Source organism: Nicotiana tabacum, chromosome 18 (assembly GCF_000715075.1).
Source record: "Nicotiana tabacum cultivar K326 chromosome 18, ASM71507v2, whole genome shotgun sequence".
In the NCBI taxonomy this organism is placed as follows: domain Eukaryota; kingdom Viridiplantae; phylum Streptophyta; class Magnoliopsida; order Solanales; family Solanaceae; genus Nicotiana; species Nicotiana tabacum.
The window spans coordinates 157,969,547-157,993,123 of NC_134097.1; the positions used below are offsets into that span (position 1 = coordinate 157,969,547).

At 36.7% G+C, this 23,577-nt stretch overlaps 1 pseudogene; it reads right to left on the reverse strand.

The window, feature by feature from the left end:
• Window positions 1–21,048, reverse strand: part of LOC142172782 (U-box domain-containing protein 1-like) — a 175,313-nt pseudogene extending 154,265 nt beyond the window's left edge.
• Between the last annotated feature and the right edge of the window lie 2,529 nt (window positions 21,049–23,577).

Consider the following 23,577-nt stretch of genomic DNA (forward strand, 5'->3'; position numbering starts at 1 on the left):
CAAAAGGTGTGGCAAGAGGTCATTTCGATTGCTTGCTTATTATTGACAGAATTTGTGATTATTAAGAGAGAAATTGAGTGAAATAACGGCGCATAATATAATCGTATATGTAGGGTTAATAGGCATGATTGAAGGCTCGCAGGGTAATAATTTTCTCAGTAACTTATCTCTTATGCTTGAAAAGAGGTTTATCTTTTATGTCAATTATCTGTCATTTTCTCTTATTTTCTGTTTTTTTGGACCTATTCACTCTCAATTTTCTATCAAATGTGTATTTTCTTCCTTTCATAAAATAATGTAACGGTCCAACATTTAAAAAAAATAATGCTACGATTGCCTTCCTTTCTTAAAGAATTGTAATAGTTCAACAATGAAATAGCAATGCAACTATTGTAATTATGAGTATGATGATAGCAATTTAAGTTACAACAATTATTTTTCCTAAATCATAACTAACGGAACCGTATCAAGAATTCTCATCTTCCACCCCTCTTTCGACTTCATAAAGCAAAGCACAAATCATATACACAGCAAAGAAAAATTCTTTTGTGCTTGCAATTGGATCTACAAGATAACTAAATATTTTATACTTTCTTTTTGCTTTTCAATTTTATATATATATATATTAGTTTATGGGATTTAGCTAACAAGTAATTACATATGTATTGCAGTTGTTTTAGTTGTGATCGTACATAACATATAGTATCACATTTGCAGTTTCTTACAGTATGTTTCTTTGGTAATTTGACTTCATTTTCATGCCTTCTCTTCTGTGGAAGAAATTCTTCTTTCTTTATATTCTATTTTTGTTTTGGTTTTGAGGTATATGAGCCATCAATTCAATTGTTAACGTGGATTTATTTATAGTTTTTCATGATAAGATGATAAAAGAAAAAATGAACCATTTTTCGATAATTTGAATGTTCTTGACATATAGAATACATTTGATCAAACTTACTTTGCTGTTACAAAATTTTAATATGTTAACTAATCACTTACAAATAATTGGATTGAATTTTGCAATTTTTCTTCTACCATTTATTGTCATTGTTCAAAGTTTTGACAAAATGAAAAATTATTTATTTGTACGAGAATATCAAGATATAACAATATATTTTAATTAATCTTAAGGTTTACTTTGAAATTTCTACTGCACGGGATATTCCAAGACTACGGGTTTACAGATTATTGTATTGGGAAAAAACTGAGTTTATATTAAAGATGACGTGGCATGACATGTGGTTTGGTTAAATGGTAAAAGCGTAACAATTGACTAAGAGGCACGGATGGAGACAGCCACGGGAAGAGGAATTTAAATAGGCACGAGACGAAGTGCAGATACGAGTCTCGTACCAATTCAAGTCATTTACAGCCAACGGATTAGAAGGCATTAAAGACAAAGATCTAATGACAGAAAGGAGTCCAAATTCATTATTAAATACCTGATACGTTAGAAAATTGGTATTTAATAGGAATGATTGTATAACGGCTTATTTAATATCATTTATTACTCATAATTATACCATTAAAGCTGAGGCTTCATTCCTTTACCTAGAATTACCTATAAAAGGAAGAAGTATCATCATTTGTAAGGACACGAAATACTATTGGGAACTCATTGAAATACAAAATTATTTGCTATTTTACCATCATTCTCAAAAGTATTTTATTTTTGTCTCCTGATTATCAGTAACCCGAATTTCTTTTTAGCTTTGACCAAAGACTCAGATTTTTGGTTAAACAAATTGGTTCGGTTACCGGGAATCTGATAATCTTTTCTTTTAAGCTATATCTTGTCCATTGTCGTCACCATGTCAAACAACAACACCGACAAATTCAGTAATAACACATTGGGAAACCATGAGAATCAAATACATCAAATTCAAGATGACGTGGTTCCCTCTCCTCCAGATTCACCACGTCAATCTCGTGAAGGCACTCCTGTTACTGAATCCCGTGCTGATCAACAAGAACAATCTGAACACTTTGAAGGAGTTACAACTGAAGCTTTACAAAAGCTAATTGATGCACAGGTCGGCAAAGCTCTTCAAGCACTTGTTAGTCGATTGCCTGCTGCACCACCCACACCAACTCCTAATAATAATACATTGGAGAATCCCCGTTCTGGTCTTGATAATTATGAAAACGGAGCAACCCCCAGTGAACCACAGGAAGGGGGACCAGGTAATTCAAATAATTCATATTTGCAAAATTTAGTACTAACCTTGCAGAAACAGATTAAGGAACAAAATGAGCGTATTGAACAAGTCCCTGGAGTTCCGCCTGTAATAAAAGGAGTAGACATGGAAAAATACTCACAACAACAATGGAAGCCAAGTGCTGCTCCCCTTCCAATTCCGAAAAAGTTTAAAATACCCGACATCCCGAAATATGATGGTACTACAGACCCACGTGACCACGTGACTGCATTTACAACAGCGTGAAAGGCAACGACTTGACCAAACAAGAAATTGAATCAGTACTGGTCAAGAAATTTGGAGAAACACTCACCAAGGGTGCATTAACCTAGTATTCTCTTTTATCTGAAAATTCTATTAATTCTTTTGCTGAGCTTGCAGATTCTTTTATTAAAGCACATTCGGGAGCACAAAAGGTTGAGAAAAGAATAGAAGATATTTTCAAAATCAAACAAGGGGATTCAGAGCTGCTTAGAAACTTTGTTGATAGATTCCAGCGTGAAAGAATGACTCTACCTCGTGTGCCTGACAATTGGGCTGCAATAGCCTTTGCAAGTAATTTAAATGACAAAAGTTCTGAAGCCACGAGACGACTCAAAGAAAGCCTTCGAGAATTTCCTGCAACCACGTGGAATGATGTTTACAACAGGTATAGTACGAAGCTGCGAATTGAAGAAGATACCGTACCTAAGTTTCATCATGAAGAAAGGGGCGGTCCCCGAAGATCAGAAACCGAAAAAAGATCAGGTAAAAACAGGTACGATCCATATATAGGACCTGCAGGAAAAGACCCACGGTCGAAACAAGATAGCCAGCAATATGATAAAAAATCGAGGAACAGGGATTCTGGCTCTTCTTCAAAGTTCAGAAATGATCGGAACAGACAAGAATCACGAGATGATGACAGAAGTTTAAAGGCACGATTCGGCGGATATAATTTTAATGTCTCTACCTCCGAGCTCGTAGCTGTTTTAAGAAGCATGGGAGATAAGGTACGGTGGCCAAAAGAGATGCGGTCAAATCCAAATAGACGCAATCCAGATCATTGGTGCGAATTCCACAATGATCACAGGCACAAAACTTCAGAATGTAGATTCTTGCAGAGTGAAGTGGATCATCTATTGAAGCAAGGGTACCTCACTGAGTTATTTAGCGAGAAAGGGAAACAAGCTTATATGAAAAACAGGCAAGAGCCACCACAACCTCCTTTACCCAAGAGGACAGTGAATGTCATAAGAGGGGGAGAAGATATTCACGGCATAACCTACACATCCTCCAACAAGGTTTCCAAGGTAACAATTACACACGGGAAACGGGTGTGGCAGGTCCTAGAACATGAAAGTATTTCGTTCGATGACGCAGATACCGAAGGAGTGACAACTCCACATAATGACGCACTGGTAATATCTTTACTTGTACATGATACTAATGTAAAACGAGTTTTGATTGATCCAGGGAGTTCTGTAAATATTATATTACTAAGGGTGTTACGTGAAATGCAAGCTGAAGACAAAATGATACCCAAGGCGCACACCTTGTCAGGCTTCGATAATTCAAGTGTAGTAACAAAAGGAGAGGTAATTCTAACAACTTTTGCTACGGGTGTTGTTAAAGAAACTAAATTTCAGGTAGTTGATATGGAAATGACCTACAATATGATCATGGGAAGACCATGGATACACGATATGGATGTTGTCCCATCAACTCTACATCAGGTTATTAAATTCCCATCACCATGGGGAATTTGCCAAATTCGTGGGAATCAGCAGATGGCTAGAAGTGTCAACGCTGTAACAAGTACGAGCACCGTAAATAAAGAAAAATAGCAATTACAGGAAACAGCTGAAGGTAAAAAAGATCAAACTTCAGCTGAACAAGAAAAGACAGATTTGGACTCAAGGCCTGACACAATTCAGGAACCTGAAGAAAATGAAAGCATCAAAACGACAGTTGAAGAGCTTGAGGCAGTGATGTTATTTAAGCAATGGCCTGAACGGAAGGTTTATGTCGAGGCCAATTTAAGCTTAAACATGCGAGGTATGATAATCGAATTTTTAAAAGCTAACTTAGACTGCTTTGCTTGGTCCCACGCTGATATGACAGGGATACCACTGGATGTGATGACTCACAAACTCAATGAGGACCCTTCTTTCACACCAATAAAGCAAAAGAAAAGAAAGCAAGGTGCTTTCAAGAACCAGGTGATTCAGGATGAGGTCCAAAAATTATTAAAAATCGGATCGATCCGTGAGGTAAAGTATCCTAATTGGTTAGCTAACACGGTGGACGTACCCAAGAAAAATGGTAAGTGGCGTATTTGTGTGGATTATACCGATTTAAATAAAGCCTGTCCAAAAGATTCCTTTCCCTTACCGCATATAGACCAACTAATTGATGCAACCGCAGGTCATGAACTTTTAAGTTTTTTAGATACATACTCGGGATATAATCAAATTAAAATGGATCCTGGTGATGAAGAAAAAACTTCTTTCATCACAGACAGAAGGACTTACTGTTATAAAGTAATGCCCTTTGGTCTCAAAAATGCTGGGGCAACCTATCAAAGGTTGGTCACCAAAATGTTCCAAGAACATTTAGGTAAAACAATGGAGGTATATATAGACGATATGCTCGTCAAAACCCAGCGATCTCATGATCATATTTCTCATCTATCTGTTACATTTGAAATTTTGCGAAAATTTAATATGAAACTCAACCCAGAAAAATGTGCATTTGGAGTTGCATCAGGTAAGTTTTTGGGTTTTCTTGTTTCTAACCGTGGTATTGAAGTGAATCCTTCTCAGATCAAAGCAATAGAAGAAATCCTTGATATCCTTACTAATAAAAAGGAAGTACAAAGATTAACGGGAAGAATTACAGCTTTGGGGAGATTTATTTCCAAATCCTCAGAAAGGTGTTTTAAGTTTTTCTCTGCACTCAAAAAGCAAGATCATTTTGAATGGAATGAAGATTGTCAACAAGCCCTTAGAAATTTGAAAGCTTATTTGTCAAAACCACCATTGTTGGCAAAACCAAAGGTGGGGGAAAAACTTCTCATCTATCTGGCCGTATCTGAAGTCGCGGTGAGTGTTGTTTTAGTCCGTGAGGACCAAGGTAAACAATCTCCTATTTATTATGTAAGTAAGTCCTTATTGGAAGCTAAGACACGATACCCACAGCTAGAAAAATTAGCATTAGCTTTGATCATGGCATCTAGAAAATTAAGACCTTATTTTCAATGTCATCCCATTAATGTAGTTACTGCTTTTCTGCTTCGAAATATTTTGCATAAACACGAACTTTCAGGAAGATTAGAAAAATGAGATATAGAACTAAGTGAATATGAAGTTGTTTATCAACCTAGGACCGCTATAAAGTCTCAAGTACTAGCTGATTTCGTGGCTGATTTTAGCCAGGGGATGCATTTAGAAGCAGAAAAAGAATTACTAGTTTTTAATGGTGCAAACTCGGGGACTTGGGTTTTATTCACTGATGGTTCATCTAATGTAAAAGGGGCAAGCCTAGGAATAGTCCTCGTACCACCTGCGGGTGAGACTATTAGACAGGCTATAAAATGTCATTCTATAACTAACAATGAAGTAGAGTATGAGGCTGTAATTACAGGTTTAGAATTGGCACGAGAACTCGGCATAACACAGATTATAATCAAGAGTGATTCTCAACTCGTGGTTAATCAAATGCTGGGGACTTATACAGCCAGAGAGACACGAATGCAAGAATACCTCGCAAAGGTACGGGAGTTAATAAAGCAATTTCAAACTTGGAAAGTAGTGCAGATCCCAAGAGATGAGAATGCAGAGGCAGATGCTTTAGCAAATATCGCATCTGCAGCAGACGTAGCAAATGATACAAATGCTTCAGTCATACATTTATTTCATTCCGTTCTCGAATCTGATAAAAACGAGGTAAATTTTAATCATTTAACATGGGATTGGAGAAACGAAATTGTTGCCTTTTTACAGCACGGTACCGTGCCTAATGACAAAGGAAAGGCTCACGCGCTTCACAAAAAAGCTGCTCGATATTGTTTATATCAAAGAAATCTTTATCGAAAGATGTTCGGTGGACCACTAGCAAGGTGTCTCGGACCCTCTCAAACAGAATATGTGATGAGAGAAGTGCACGAAGGACATTGTGGGAATCACGCAGGGGGACGGTCACTGGTAAGAAAATTAATTCACACAGGATATTATTGGCCTCAGATGGAAGAAGAAGCAACCAGTTTCGTGTCCAAATGTGATAAATGTCAAAGGTACGACAACAATATGCACAGACCAGCTGAGTTACTACATCCTATTATAGCCCCGTGGCCCTTTTATAAAATGGGGAATGGATATCGTAGGTCCACTTCCACAAGCAAAAGGTCAGGTAAAGTTTCTACTTGTACTTACAGATTATTTCACTAAATGGGTAGAAGCAGGGGAATTTAAACAGGTACGAGAGAAGGAAGTTAAAGACTTCATATGGCGAAATATAATATGCCGCTTTGGAGCACCAAAGGAGATCGTGTGTGACAATGGACCACAATTCATTGGAGCTCAAATCACAGAATTTCTTCGAAGTTGGCAGATCAAAAGGATAACGTCTACGCCATACCATCCAGTAGGTAATGGACAAGCAGAATCTACTAACAAAGTCATTATCAACAACTTGAAGAAGAGGTTACAAGATTCAAAAGGTAATTGGCCTGAGGTGTTACCTGGAGTATTATGGGCTTATCGTACAACGACCAAAACACGCACTGGAGAAACACCATTTTCAATGGTTTATGGTGCGGAAGCCTTAATTCCAGTTGAAATAGGTGAGCCAAGCACACGGTACGATCACTCAACGGAGGAATCTAATGATGAAGAGATGCGGGTCAACCTTGATTTACTTGAAGGAAGAATAGAAGCTGCATTGATAAGGATGGCAGCACAAAAGCAAGTAATTGAACTATATTACAATAGGAAAGCACGCCTCAGATTTTTCAAAATTGGGGACTTCGTGCTTAAAAAGGTGTTCCAATCTGCAAAGGCTGCCAACTCAGGAAAGCTAAGTCCAACATGGGAAGGACCGTACAAAGTCCGTGACATTGCGGGAAAAGGAGCATACCAGTTGGAGACAATGGACGGTAAAGTCTTACCCTCACATTGGAATGTCGTCCACTTAAAAAGATATTACTTTTGAGAAAGTAGCTACGGTCAGGTATCACCATGTTAAAATTTCTCTCTTGGATTATTAATATTTTACTAACGATTTTAGATGCTAGGCAAAATACCCTAACTCGTGCCAAATGATGAGTCACAACCTGCAAGGCAAAATGGAGTATTCTGAAATTCCTAGCCCAGGGTTACAATTAATCTGATGGAAATACACACGAGTTAGGCAGTCTTCATCTATAATCGCACCTTCGAGTCCCGTATATCTTTCTGTTTCAGGAAAAAGGGCCAAAGTAAAAGAAATAAACAAGTGCTCGAGGCTTCACACTTCACCGCTCAAACACTTGGGGGACTACAATATTGTACACAGATACATGTAGAAATGCAGATACGAATATCGAACAAAAGTCGTCCACAAAGAGACAAGTGTTGAGTAAAAATTACGAAGTCTTCAGCATTCATGAGGATAACAGAGTCATCTCTCAAAACTCATAAACAAAGTTACCTCTCAAACCCTTCTTAATATATAAAGATAGGGTCATGACTATGTACTGAAACAGGTTATGAAGAAAAACCTTGTTTATTCTATGTTATGTACAAATCTGTTACAAGAAAAACAGTTACGAGAAAGTTTTAGATGTATTGTAATACATGTAATAGTCAAACACTTGTTAAAGTTTATGAATAAAAACTTGCCAAAGTTATTTCATACAAAACGTGTGTATTCCTATTTCTTTCATCGTATTATAATACCATTATGAAGTTGAGACGTCTTCTTCATTAAGTGTCGATAAAATAAAAGGGCCCTCTTTTATAAGCCTCATGTTGGTAATCCATGAGAAGAATCATAAAGCATTTTAAAAGGATAAAAGTGCTAAGCTATTCCATAAGTCCTAGATAAATAGGCAAGAATAGAATATACAGAAGTACCGATAAAACTTATTAATATAAAAAAAACTAAGTACAAACTTAGTCAACAAAATATTTATTTTATACAAATGCCCCATTATGATAACTGGGGACTTCATCAAAAGATCCCTTACAGCAATTTCATTTTCAGCTAGTCACTGAAGGGTTTGGAACATCAGAAGTTTCACCCTCGGGAGCAGGAATTGCAACCCCAATTGCTGCAGTAGCCACTTCTTCATTTAAAAGTTCTTCCGTTCCAGGAGCTTCAAGTACAGGAGAAGGAGTATCAGTAGATTGTTGACTTTTCTCGATGGTATCTACGACTTTGGCCAGTTTAGACTGCAAGTCAAAGCCTTCCTGAGCAGCTTCCATTAAAGCATCACGGCGAGATTTTAGGAAAGCCCAACTCACTTCTATGTTGAAGTTCTCCTCCAGAAGCCCATATTCCTTTTCCCACATAGCAAGATCGTTTTTCAAGATTTGGTGCTCAGCTAAATGGGAATCAAGGGAAGCTTCAAGAGAGGCATGAGAACTCTTCAAGGCATGAATCTCGTCAGAGGAGGTCTGTAAGTCAGCTTGAGCTTGAGTCAAGCTTTGCAATAACTCTCCTGCATACTCTTCTTTCTTAGCCAAAAGTGCCTTCAGCTCCCTAACTTCTTCACTAGCCTTTGATAATTGTTCTGACAAAGAGCATTCCAAAAGCTCTTTGTCTCTTTTAAATTGGCTTGAAGAAGCCTTGGCAGTTTCCAGTTCAGAAGTTAAACCACGGTTTTGCTGCTCCATGGGGTTTTTATTTTCTTGCAACTCCTCTATGGTCCCTTGAGCATTCTCAAACTGTTCTTTCCAATTGGCTGCTTCAAGCTGGGCTCCCCTGGCTATTTCTTCGGCCTCGTGGACAGTTTTTTCAGACTCACGGGCTTTTCTTTCCAGAAGGGAAATTCTTCCCATTAATTCCGTACCAATAAGGTTAGCCTACAGAGACAACTCATAGAAATGAGGGATTGAAGATAATAATAAAAACTTGTTGGTAAGAAGAGGGAAAATACCTTCAAAGTAGAATGAACTATGTCATTCATCAGAGTCAAGCAACTATGGCTCTCCATCTTCTTCTTCTCAATATCTCCAATTAGGGGCTCAAGCCTAACATCGGCTCTACCAGTCTTTCTCAAGAGGCTATGGTTGGCAGGAACTTCCAGAGTAACACTTCTCATAGTCATACTTTCACTGCTAAAACCCGTCTCTGTATGATGAACAGAGGGAAGAAGAGCAATGGAAGGAATGGAAGGAGAAGATGCAGAAACAGGAATGGAAGGAGAAGATGTAGAAACCAACACAGGAACGGACATAGGAGCAGTAGAAATTGGCAAAAGAACGGAAGTCGTCAAAACTGGTAAAGAAATACTTACGGTTGGCAGTGGAATGGAGAAAATAGGAACTAATGAGGAAAGAGGAGCTTCATCAAAAACAGGGCCGAGCTCGCCACTCCTGAAACCACTATCAAAAAGATGCTGAATTGATTCATTATTATCTCTTGGTTCGGTGTCCTCGTCAGAATGAATCAAAACAGGCTCGGTGGTGGAGGTTCGAGCAGGAGTGTCTTCAATTTCATCATCAATGATTATTCGCCTCCTGACCCTTGGCCTGGTAATTAGGGAGGTACCATCCTCTTCTTCAGAACTTTCTTTTATAGCTTTCCTTTTTGGCAGCAAGGCTCGAGCCTTATCCAAATCAAGAGCAGCATTCGCAGACATGCGAATGGCCATAGCTACTTCAGCCGTCATTCCTCTAACGCCAAATCCTGATTAAAGGATAGATATACATGATCAAAATTGAGGAAAAAATGCTTAACATATAAAAAAAACATATAAAAAGGGGCATACCATGTGTTTTGACCTTCCAGCCATGTAAGGAAGAAATTGATTTCCAAGTTCTTTGCTCCCTAGAAGCAATCTTCAAAAGTGAGTCTACCCAACCACGGAAGTTGGGAATAGGTTCCACATCTCCCATGGTTGCTACAAAAAACCAAGAAGAGACGAGGTTAAAAACAAATTTCTTTTGAAATTCTCAAAAGTAGGTACGGTAAATAAAAGGAAACCTACGTTCAAAATTCCACTTCTCAGGGAAGGGAGTATTTGTTTCGCCAATCAAGTCCACCGTACGAACAGCAACGTAACGGATATACCATCCATGATCTTTGTCATCTTCAGGATTTACCAGAACTTTTTTGCTCCTTGCAGTTAAGGTAAAAACCCCATGGCATATTAAGTTAGGGTGGTATAAATGAATGAGGTGAGAGAAGGTGAAATTGACATTGGCTTTGGAGGATAAGTATCTCAAACAAGCCACTGTTCTCCACACTAGTGGACCGATTTGAGCCAAACAAATTGTAAAGAAACAGCAAAAATCAAGAATAACTGGGTCAATCGGAGGATTAAAACCTAAAGTGAAGGGGTAAGTATAAACAAAAGAATACTCACTTCTAAAGGAGGAAATTCTCTGATTTGGGGAAGGAATTGACATTCGAAGACTGTCCTTCCAGTTACAATCTTTTCTTATGGTGGGGATTGTAAGCTCGGTTACTATTGTAGGGTAAGTATCGGCTTTTTCCAAATTTGCAATTTGCTTTTGAAGAGACGTTTTGTCACTTTCAAAAGACAAATCGCTGGGAACTATCTCATCAACTGAGGGTTCTTGAGAAGAATCAAAAATTTCTCTACTTCTAGAAGAGGGGGCCTTTGGGATAGAACTCCTTGAAGAAGAACCAGAGGAGCCGCCTCGAGTAGATTCTAACCCTGTTCGAAGCCTACCTCCTCCGCCTCTTCTGTGTCTAACAGGGGCATTGGGGAATTGGTCTAGAATTGGAACGTTTTTACGGTTAGGGTTTGAAGAAGACATTGGTCGAAAGAAAGTAGAAATAAAGAAGAAAGTGTTTGCTGAAGATTTGTGAAGAAGACAAAGGAAGAAAAAGTTATGTATATAATGGGAACCGTCAAACTTAGAAGTGTAATGATGGAAAACCTATAATAAAGGCAACTATCACTTCGTGAATAGTGAGAATGAAGAAGTCTTAAAAAAGGATGTAAATAGCAGAATCAATCAGAAAATGACACATAGGCGGAACATTAAAGGTAAAAGACTACTGAGGCGTTAATACTATCATAAGCATTAATTGTGGCGAAAATTCCTTTTTTATGAAGATCCACTTCCCAATTATTTAATTGATAAATAAATGGAAAGTGGGGGGACTATCTGTATTGGGAAAAAACTGAGTTTATATTAAAGATGACGTGGCATGACACGTGGTTTGGTTAAATGGTCAAAGCGCAACAATTGACTAAGAGGCACGGATGGAGACAACCACGGGAAGAGGAATTTAAATAGGCACGAGACGAAGTGCAGATACGAGTCTCGTACCAATTCAAGTCATTTACAGCCAACAGATTAGAAGGCATTAAAGACAAAGATCTGATGACAGAAAGGAGTCCAAATTCATTATTAAATACCTGATATGTTAGAAAATTGATATTTAATAGGAATGATTGTATAACGGCTTATTTAATATCATTTATTACTCATAATTATACCATTAAAGCTGAAGCTTCATTCCTTTACCTAGAATTACCTATAAAAGGAAGAAGTATCATCATTTGTAAGGACATAGAATACTATTGGGAACTCATTGAAATACAAAATTATTTGCTATTTTACCATCATTCTCAAAAGTATTTTATTTTCGTCTCCTGATTATCAGTAACCCGAATTTCTTTTTAGCTTTGACCAAAGACTCAGATTTTTGGTTAAACAATTATATTTCTCTCTTTTAAGCAAATTCTTTGTACAAAGATAAGTTTTTAAATTATAAAATTTTAATAATAATATATTATTAACCTTATTTTAATTTTCTTTGACAACCGTGCGAAGCACGGGTAAGTTAACTAGTTAGTTTATATATCTCGCATCAAATCTAATGAACTCGTAGTTGAGTAATTCAAAAAAGAAAAGAAAAAGGATAAGGTCAAGCCACTCTATGGCACACTCTTAAACTCAATAAATTAGATATATATAAAGCAATGAGAATGAGATTGTTCTCATGCTTGTTTTTGTAGATCACTCTCTAAAAAGATATCGTGTAATTTTCATGGTCTGATAAGAATTAAGGAAATAAGTAATTGAGTATCTAATAACTGCGCTACAACACCTGTTAGAGATGCTAAGACTTTCTTAGGTACTCCAGCAATGAAGTTGCTGCCACTTTTAGTGAGCTCTGAAAGAGGTATAATTTCGCCAAGCCTACAATTGCACAAGGAGAGTAAGATGGAAGTCGCCAGACCTGTCCTTATTAGGAGATCTATCAATATCAATATTGTGCTAGCTCTTGTTATAGCCGCCTTAGCTTCTTGGCAGTTGGCTAGCTAGGACCGAAAGAATGGTCAAAGCATCATCGACCATGCAACTTCTTGAATCCATCAGCATCAACATTTTTCGTAGTGCTGGTATAATCCTGTCACGACCCAAAATTCTTTCGAAGAAGTCGTGATGGCACCTAGTCTATAAACTAGGTAAATTAACATTTACTGACTTCAAATTAAATAACTCTCAATAAATCACAATTTCCAAAACTGTTGGTACAAGTCATAAGCCTTTCTAATAGTAGTTATACAAATTAAATACGACACTGTTCCAGAACAAGAAGAAATCAATGGAACATAAATACAAACGAAGGTGACTCCGAGGCATGCGAACACAGCAACAGGTTACCATGAGTCTCCACTGCAACGAATTGCACAACTACTATCGATCAATACCTGGATCTGTACATTTTCATGTACAGAAGTATAGTATGAGCACACCACGGCGGTGCCCAGTAAGTATCAAGACTAACCTCGATGGGTTAGTGACGAGGAACAGTCAAGACACCTACTGGTCAAATGAAATGAACAGAATATGGTAATAAAATATCGAGATAAAGATAACGAAGTAATATCAACAGCAGAGAGAAATCAAAATACAAATAGTAGGAACAATAAAGAGAGAACACGGGTAGTAACGAACGATATCCAAGTAAATCAGATAACCAAGTAAATCAACACTGACATAACAGGAACAGACACAAGTTTATTCAATTAAAGAAGGCAATGCCAACTCAATCAATCACATCATGTCTAATACACAATCCCGACCATCTCAATCCTCGGTTTCTCATATCATAATCTCAATTTCCGAACCTTCAGCACACATGGCACCATGTGCCCCCGTGTTTTCCATGTCACTTTTAACAACAAAATCCACATGCTATATAATATATAATGTCCATACAAATGCACTCAAGATGTTCAAGAAGTCTCATTTACCTAATATAAGTAAATTACAATTTCTAAACTAATTAGGAAAGCCAGCGAGAAAAGATAAAGTTATTTCTTTTGAAATCATTTGAGTAAAGAAAGTACCCTTTTCAGTTAAAATACAACATCGAATGGATTATTACCTTCAACATGGGAGTTAATAACTTAAAACTTAGTAGAAATTCTTTTTTAAGAAAAATACAAACTCAGACGATTTAAGGGGATATAATTGAGAAACTAATTGAATTAAAGGTGTAACAGTTATTGAAGTTTGAAGTATTGGAATATATATATATATATATATATATATATATATATATATATATATATATATATATATATATATATATATATATATATATATATATACACACACACACACACACACACACACACACACAAAGGATCACAACAAATAAAGGAATCTGAACAATTTAAACACTTGAATTGATAACAACAAATAAACACAGCAGCACAAAGTGCACGGCATCACCCTTCGTGCTTTAACTCTCAATCCTTACCATGCAATCAATATTCACTTTTATTCCTTCTTGTTGCGGCGTGCAACCCGATCCCATAAAATATTATTGCGACGTGTAACCCGATCCCATATAATATTATTGCGGCATGCAACCCGATCCCAATATACAAATCAACATTAATCACAGAAGAATCTGGGCAAGGGAACAATAGTATAACAACAATATCCCGGTAAGAAAAACAATATCATAAGAAATAACATCCCAGCAAGGGAACAATAGTATAACTAACAATATTCCGGTAAGAGAAACAATATCATAAGCAATAACATCCTGGCAAGGGAATCAACAAGTACATAGTAAGGGTCACGAAAAAGCCAAGAAGTATGATAACCTCAACAAAACAACAAGACATAATAAACACGTGATAACTACACCGGTAACCACAATAATTGGACATGTAACCTATTTGCATGAAGTCATAGAGAAACTCACAATAAAGAAGTATCAAAACAATAAGGAAGGAAATCACTTCAACTAAGGCAATTAAGGGTCAAGTAACACGTAAGAATTAGAGGAAAGCTAACAACGTCATATGGAGCATATAGAGGCAATTTAAGCAATTAGGAAACCCAATCATAACGAGATACTTTCCACATAATGAACATAAGGACCTAAGAACTCTAGAGGCAAATTTTTCACAAATAACTCCGAGCACACACTCGTCACCTCGCATGCACGGACTACAATTAGCATAGAAGACTAAAATCCTAAGGGAAAGTCCCCCACACAAGGTTATGCAAGATACTTACCTCAATTCGGCCAATTTAATACTCAATTTAGTTTTTTCTTTACCAATTCATCAATGCTCGACTCAATCTAGCCAAAAATGACTTGAATACATTAAACAATGCTAGAGAAAACAATTTTAATTGACAAAACTATGATTCTCATACAATTTGCAAAAAGTCAACAAAAGTCAACTCACCGGGCCCGCACCTCGGAACCCGACAAAATTTATAAAATACGAACACCCATTCCGCTAAGAGTTCACCCATAAAAAACTTATCTAATTCCGATACCATTTGGTCTTTCAAATCATCATTTTACATTTTTGAAAGATTTCACAATTTTCCCCAAATTTTCCTTTAGATTCTCATGAATTTGATGTTAAATCTAAGATATAATCACAAAATATAGTTGGAAATTAATTAAAGACACTTACCCAATGATTTGGAGAAATTTCGGTCTTTGAAAAATCGCCTATGGAGATTTAGGGTTTTGAGAAAATTGAAAATAGTTGAAAATCCCTTCAAAAATCTCACTTAATAGGCCTCATATGTCGCATTTGCGAACCTTCACAATTTGCGAACAAGGCAGGGCTGGCAGAAGTCATTTTTGCGACAAAAAATTCGCATTTGCGAACTAGGCATCGCAATTGCGATGAAAAAGTTCGGATTTTGCGACCACACCAGAAACCAGCAATTTTTCCCGACACGAAAATGAGTATAACTTCCTCATACGATGTCCAAATTCGATGATTCTTTTTCCTATGGCTTTGTAATTTCGATATGCGTCTAATTGATTAATAAAAACTGAATTTGGATCTCATTTGCTCAATGTTCTATTATTTTTGCTTGAAGAAACAACGATGAAACATCCAAAAACAAGCACAACATAGCCTAAACCTATCCGAAACTCACCCAAGCCCTCAGGGCTCCAAACCAAACATGCACACAAGTCTAAAAATATCATACGGACTTGATCGTGTGATTAAATCATCAAAATAACATCAAAATTTATGAATTTAACCTCAAAACTCATGATTTTCTAACTTTTTAACCGGTCGTCTAAATCACGTCAAATCAACTCCGATTCTCACCAAATTTCATAGATAGGACTTAAATATCATAAAAAACTCTTACCAGGCTCCGAAACTAAAATACGGGCCCGATACCAATGAGTTCAAACATTAATTCATTTCTTTATTTCCTTTAAAAACCAGCACAACAATTTTCTTCAAAAAAATATTTTTCTAAGGCTAGAGACCTCGGAATTTAATTTCGGGCATACGTCCAAGTCCTATATTTTACTGCAGACCTCCTAGGATCGTCGGAACACAGATCTGGGTCCATTTACCAAAAATGTTTACCAAAGTCAACTAAAAACCAAATTTTAACTCTAGAAATTACTATATTTTTTATATTTTCACATAAAAGCTTTCCGATTTCACGCCCGGACTACGCACGCAAGTCGATACACATAATATGAAGCTACTCGTGATCCCAAACTACCGAACCAGACGCAATTGCTCAACACGGCCATTTGGGTCGTTACAAATCCCTGCCCGAACAGCCCGACTCCTTGTTTCCTTGATATATGCACAAATTAAACAATGCTGATGCAGAATCTTTCCTTTATCTTGTATTTCCTATCATAAGCAAATCTATGAGAGCTGGTATGGCCCCTGATTCACCTATTAATATTTTATTCTCATTGCCGAGTGACAAAGTATAAATGGTTGCTGCTGCAATTTCTATTGCTTCCCTGCTCCCCACTCTGAGAAGCTGAACGATAGGAGGAATAGCACCAGCAAGTATTATAATCCATTTGTTGTCGTCATATATAGAAATGTTAAGAATAGCAGCGACAACGTGCACGTCCTTGGAATTGCCTATCGTCAGACTTCAATGATTCAAGTACGTAATGGATTATAATACTTGCTGGATATCGGGGTCGGAATGGATTTCCGGAGGTTGGAGTAGGTTTGTGGTGTCATTTGTGACGTGTGTGTAAAATTTGAGGTCATTCGGACGTAGTTTTGTAGGTTTCGGCGTCCTTTGCGGAATTTGGAAGTTTAAAAGTTCTTAGGCTTGAAACCGAGGGTAATTTGGTGTTTTGATGTTGTTTTGGGTGATTCGAAGGCTCGACTAAATTCGCATGTTGATATATGACTTATTGGTATGGTCAGTTGAGGTTCCGATGGGCTCGGGGTGATTCCGGATGCCTAACGGGAGGTTTGGAATATGGGAATGCAGCTGAACTGCTGTTGTTGGAGTTTTTCCACACCTGCGGAGGGGGAACCGCAGGTGCGCTTGGAGAGCCATAGATACGGACATAGAATACCTGAGCTGGAACCGCAGCTGCGTAGGAGTGGTCGCATCTGCGAGGCCGCAGGTACGAATCTGAGTCGCAGATACGGAAGTGAAGCGTTTGGGCAAATCCGTAGAAGTGGATGGTGATGCGGAGGTGCGCGTCTGTAGGTGCGGAACCTGGAGCGCAGGTGCGGGCTCTTGGGGACTTAAGTGGTTTCCGCAAAAGCGGAGAATTGACCGCAAAAGTGGTTCTGCAGGTGCGAAAATGTGGCCACAGGTGCGAAAGACCTGGGAAGAATGTTTAAAAATGAGGGTTCGTGAATTAGGCCTTATTTCCATATTTTGAACTAGGGCTTAGGCGATTTTGAAGAGGATTTTCAAGGGGATTCTTGAGGTAAGCTTCTTGTACTCGTTTTTATCAATAATCTTGATTCCCCATTGTTTTCCCCACCTAGAATGTGTGGTCTTGAGGTGAAAATTTTGAGATTAGGGCTTGAGAATTTGAGGATGTAATTTGGGGGATTTGAGGGGCCAAATGATGTCGGATTTTGATAAATTTCGTATGGGTAGACTCGTGAGTGAATGGGGTTTCGGGTTTTGTGACTTTTGTCGGATTTCGATACATGGGACCCGGGGGTCGGGTTTGAGTGGATTTCGGGATTTGGCCTATATTTGATACTTTTCTTGTGGATTTGATCCCTTAGCCTAAATTGATTGTGTTGTATTACTTGTGGCTAGATTTGGAAAGTTCGAAGGCCGAATCAAGAGGCAAGGGCATCCCGAAGTAGGACTTTGCTCGGTTTGAGGTAATTAATGTCTTCAAACTTGGTTCTGAGGGTTCGAGACCCAAATTATATGCTATGTGATTGGTATTAAGGTGACGCCCATGCCAAGTGACGGGCGTGCGGGCTTGCACCGTGAGAGTATTGGCCTGGGTGACTCCATGGTACCGTTTAGTGACTCTATCTTGTTGATCTCCATGTCTTCATCATGTGATAAAGTAGTTGAGCCGTAAATCGTGCTAGACATCATGTTTAGGCTTTGTGCCGGTATTGTTTGGACCCTTAGCGGTCGTTTTCTTGCTGTCATCTCACTAGTTTCATTTACTATTCCATACTCAGTCATGCTCATGATTTTTATATCATGTCTCAATCTCAATAATTTATTGATTTATCATATCATTTCCGGGTTATTTTCATGACATTGTGAGCCCGTGGTGAGACTGGAGAGGTTGATGACTGAGTGAGGCCGAGTGTCTGCTTGTGAGTGACAGTTATGGGATTGGGTTGCACGGCGTAGCGGTTATATTGATGATTTTGATAGCGCTTGGGCTGTAGGAGCCCCTCCGGAGTCTGTAACACACCCCCAGTGAGCGCAGTTGATATGATTGAGGGATGGATCTTCCCTGGACATGGATCTTGTCCGATGTACTTATTACCTGGAGATGGATCTTCTCTGTAGGGCTAAACTGCCTTTGGTCCTCGGTACTGGATGACCTATGGTCATGCATTGTGTGTATATTTCGGGATGGATCTTCCCTGGGCCAGTTGAGCCATATGCGGTACAGAATGGTTGAGATATCGAGAGCGAGGGCATTTGAGGCTGATTCTATGGTGCATCATTTTCAATATATGCATTGGCATGTAGTGACAGTAGAGTTAACTTCAATAAACTGTTCGACTTGCTTTACTTCCAGTGATGAACTTGCCTAAACTGTTTTAAGAGCATCTCAATGTTTTCGAACATCTATTTCATGTTATTTGCATCGGTTGAGTTCGTCACTATCTTCGGTCCATAGTTTGGACATGTTACTTAATGAGTTGGTGTACTCACGTTACTCCCTGTACTTTGTGTGCAGATCCAGGCATTTTTTGGCACGGCAACGGCTGTTGATTATCTACATCGGAGTCAGGGATTATCAAGGTAGCTGCACGACGTCCGCAGACCTTGATCTTCTTTTCCTTAGCTTACTGTATTTTGAGTTTAATTCTATAGACATTTGTGGACTATGTCCGACTATTAGATGCTCATGTACTCAGTGACGCCCCAATTATTGAGACAGTTGTGTCGTATTTTGGGTAACTTTGTGTTTAAATGGGCTCTTATAAATGTTAAACATTTCCGTTGTTAAATGCAAAAGATGTTGTTACTGTAATGAAGGAAAAATGTTGGATTTAGGCTTGTCTGATTTCACGATAGGCATCATCACAACCGGATAAGTTTTGGGTCGTGACACTAAATTGGGTCGTAACACTTTACTTCAATGAAGATGCCACAACACAAAAAAGGCAATTGAAAGGATACATAAAGTACATTTCTCCATATCTCACAAGGCCTTGTTCTACATTAGTTTATATATCTCGTGTCAAATGTACTGAATTGGTAGTTGAGTAATTCAAAAAAGAAAAGAAAAAGGTCAAACCACTCTATGGCACACTCTTAAACTCAATATATATATATAGCAATGAGAATGAGATTATTTTCTATGGCACACTCTAAAAAGATATCGTGTAATTTTCGTGGTCAAATAAGAATTAAAGAAACAAGTAATTGAAGATAGAAATTGCGCTCTCTTTATTACGAGGTCGACCTCTCCTAAGGAGATCTATCAATACCAGTATTGTGCTCGCTCTTGTTAGAGCCCATCAGCATTTTTAGCAGTGCTGGTATAATCCCTGCCCGAACAACCTGACTCCTTGTATCCTTGATATTATATGCACAAATTAAACAATGCTGATGCAAAATCTTTCTTCCCTCTGGTATTTCCTGTCATGAGCAAATCTATGAGAGCTGGTATGGCCCCCGTTGAACCTATTACTATATTTTATTCTCATCGCCGAGTGACAAACTGAAAATGGTTGCTGCTGCATTTTCTCTTGCTTCCATGCTCCCCGCTCTGAGAACCTGAACGATAGGAGGAATAGCACCAGCAAGTATTATAATCCATTTGTTGTCGTCATATATAGAAATGTTAAGAATAGCAGCGATAACTTACATTTTCTTGGAATAGCCTGTCTTCAGACTTCAATATTTCAAGACCTTCCAAGCTATTATGAGATAAGTTCAACGCACGAAGTGTAATGAGATCTCCGATTGTACTTGGAATATAACCTTCAAATTACCAATATATTGATCTCCTAATGAAACAATCACAATAACCATCTCATTTGTCACTCACAATATTATGTAAATATCTGTTTAATCTTTCATCACCAAAGTTATACCATATTAACCACAAGACATTTTGGAATGAAAAAGTTTGCTTTAAAGAATTTGTATCTTGGACTCAAAGCCATTAATCAGACGTTGCAACACGCGCCCATGAACGAAGTAAATGTGGAAAGCAAATACTTATTATATATATCCTTGGTGTTAGTGTTAGGGATATATTAGATATGCCCTAGATCCAATGTCATATTTGATGATCTGAACATATTTTTTTGTGAACGTTATTTCATATAAAATATATATATGGCATTTGATATTCTTTTATCATTGTTATTAATTGCTTGATTAATTTGATAAGGTCCTTGATTAAATTTTCAGACTTGACATTGTGATGGAGATCATGATAATGAGAGTGAAGTCTCTTATAATTTAATCTAAATTTTGTTCTTGATCATAGGATTATTAATTTGGACATTAATAATCCGGTTAGATCAATATCTATGTGATCATCTTTATAGGATAAAGATTAGTTGATCTCATTAACTAAATCACATAGATAGATGATGCATATAGAGATATGATCATTGAACCGACTCATTGAATAATTCTCAATGGTTAGAATTACCATAAACTGTCAATGGGATATTCTCTAGAAGAAAGTGATGTAAGAACTTCCTTTGACCTGATATAATCATAGTAATTGACAAGTTATTAATTGTACTTTGATACTAGACACCTATGGCCCTAGGGCGATAGATTGAAAGGATATTGAGTATGATTAAATACTTGTAGAATTAGTGATTGATCAAGATGGAATCTGTCAACTCTTGGTAATGAGTTTAAAGCTCCATGTGTCATGAATTATAACCGACCAAATTAAGACCTTGACCACGACGATTAAATGAAAGAAGAAAAGAGTTTCTTAGGTCATTCAATGGTTGATTATATTTTGACATGAACACATAGTTGGTCGCTTATTAGGATTTGACAGTTGAACCATATCCTAGGGTGACCCAGAGCTATAATGACAGAAGGAATTAATACATTATTCTTCTACAGGGTTTTGAGAGTAAATTGTATACTTCATGCTATCCGGTCATTAAGGAGTGTTGCTAGACGCCACCCTTGATTAGTATATTGATGTGATCAATTTACTACCGGCTTAGTATTGAACCTATGGGGTTGCACACTAACGAGTGTTCTGATCTTTGTTAAAGGATTAATTGCTTTATTATTGATAATTAAATTAAAGAATTTAATTAGTCAAATAAATTTAGTTATTAGTCCAAATAAAATATTATTATATTCTTTGCTAGCACAGAGGATATAATTAATATTGTGAACAAATTAAAATATTTTATTTGGAATAGAAAATTAAATTATATCTCTTGTATATATATATATATAATTAGCACTTATTTTATATAAAAGATGTTATATAAAATATTAATAAAGTCTTGTTAGTAAATCTAATTTTGAATTGGATTAATTAACGTGGAAAGTCCATTTGGAATTGTTTACAATTTTCAACCCATTTGATATGGGAGATAATTTTTTAATAGGAAAATATTAATAAGAAGAATTGAATTTCATAAATGAGTTACATGTTTTTATTTTAAAATGATGACTAAGTTGTAGAATTCAATTTAGAATTGAATTCCATAAATGAGTTACATGTTTTTATTTTAAAATGTTGACTAACTTGTAGAATTCAATTTAGAATTGAATTCCATAAATAAGTTACATGTTTTTATTTACCATAAGACATGTGATTTGTATTTTCCAATGGAAATTATTTATATATATGTGTGAGTCCTAATTAATAATTAGTGAGAATCTTATACACATTGTAAAGAAACCAACAAAGTTATTCTTGAGAAGAAAAATTACTTTGAGAAAGTAATAGTGCAATATAAAACCAAGATAGAAAATACTAGTACAAGAAAATTGTTTCTTGTTCTTTTACCTTTGAGTTGAGATTTTTGAGAAAAATTTCAACACAATATTTTCATTCAATTTGTTCATGGGGTTTCATTGATCAAGGATTTGATAACAAGGACCAGTCTCGGTGTGGATACACATAAAGTCTTTGCATTATCAAAGAAATTTAAAAACGAGACTCTCTTCACAAGGTACGTCTTAGATCCGATCTTTGATATGTAAGTAAATTTTAAACACAAAAATTTCTGCCTAGGATTGCTTTTATCTTCCGCTGCGTGTTATGAACACCTCTATGCGATCCTTCAGTGGTATCAGAGTTATGGTTTCTCGTGTTTAAAATTTATTTACGAAATATTTTATGATTATATTTGAAAAGTTCAAACTATAATACATGTGTCTTGTGTACTAGACAAATTGTTTGAATGCATGGATTGGTATTATTTTATTGTGAATAAAATATGTATTCATAAAAGTTAAACTGCTGAGATAGTTCGTAACTTGAATTTAAAATTTCGTATAAGATACGACGGTAATCTATAATAGGTTGTTAGATTATACAGTTATTTAAATTGTTATTAGTTTATGAGGTATTAACTAATAATAATTTTCTGGCATGAATTATTTTATGCGATATATGTGATATATAAGATAAACATGTTAGAAATATGTTGAATTTCGTTTTATGTCACATGCTTGTTCGGCATATGATTTTGAATTATTTATTACATGTGATGTAAATTAATTTAGGATAAATCATGTAGACAACTTAAACCAAATTCATGTGCTATGAAAGATTTGATCATCATGTTATTAAAAGTTGTTTTAGTAACAATTCCCTCTTATTAAAATTTGAGTTCTTGAATAATAAAATATAAGATATTTTATTATAGAGCTATCCATCAAAGTAAATAATTTTACTTATCTCTTGTTTATAAGGAGCGGCCTGGCTACCAGGAGACTTATAGTTCGAGAATATGTTAAAATTGTTTATTTCCATTAGATGGATGGATTGAAAGAATTATTCAATTTTACACTAGACGCCTGGACTACCCGGGGGAGTATAAAATTTAATAAGTTCTTTTCTATCATAATGGTTGAACTCAACTATGCCAATAGGATCGATCTGATTACCAGGGGACTATTTGACGTAGAGCTATTTAAGGAAGTTGTATAGGAATACAATTGGTAAGAGTACCTACCTTTAAGATATATGTGAGAAACAACTTGACTTCCAAGGGGCTCATACATATTGTTGAAGGATTCCTTTACTCCACTAATAGAAA